Source organism: Penaeus monodon, chromosome 20 (genome assembly GCF_015228065.2).
Source record: "Penaeus monodon isolate SGIC_2016 chromosome 20, NSTDA_Pmon_1, whole genome shotgun sequence".
Lineage (NCBI taxonomy): Eukaryota > Metazoa > Arthropoda > Malacostraca > Decapoda > Penaeidae > Penaeus > Penaeus monodon.
In genome coordinates this window covers 31,408,125-31,408,461 of record NC_051405.1, presented here as the reverse complement: position 1 = coordinate 31,408,461, position 337 = coordinate 31,408,125, and the positions used below count along the sequence as shown (strand labels likewise).

The window sequence follows — 337 nt, the reverse complement described above, 5'->3', positions numbered from 1 at the left end:
AGGTTAGTGTTCTCCACAGTGTTGCACATATATATATAGTTGTGTATTCCAGGATCATGATATTAGGTTATAGTACTTATTTTTTCATGTTTTTGTAAGAAACTTGTTTTGTTTCATACTGACAATGTGACCATTCACTTTATATTAATGTTTAAGTGTACTTTTTGTACAAACTTTTTTGTGTGAATGAGCAGATGAGCCAAGTTTGACAGAGTAAGCAGATGGTCCTCTTTTAAGAGTGTTCGAAATAGCCAGCCAGTTACCAGGTGCAAGGAACAGTTAAAGGCACAGATCCAGTCCATACCACGAAACTATTTTCTGTAGAACTGACTGTTGC

At 35.6% G+C, this 337-nt stretch overlaps 1 protein-coding gene across 1 annotated transcript in view; it reads left to right on the top strand.

Annotated features, from left to right (window-relative positions):
• The window catches only part of LOC119585772 (tyrosine-protein phosphatase Lar-like), a gene marked incomplete at its 5' end in the record, with an annotated part of 244,437 nt that extends 244,100 nt beyond the window's left edge, over window positions 1–337 (top strand). The window contains 1 exon segment of the mRNA XM_037934484.1: window positions 1–337.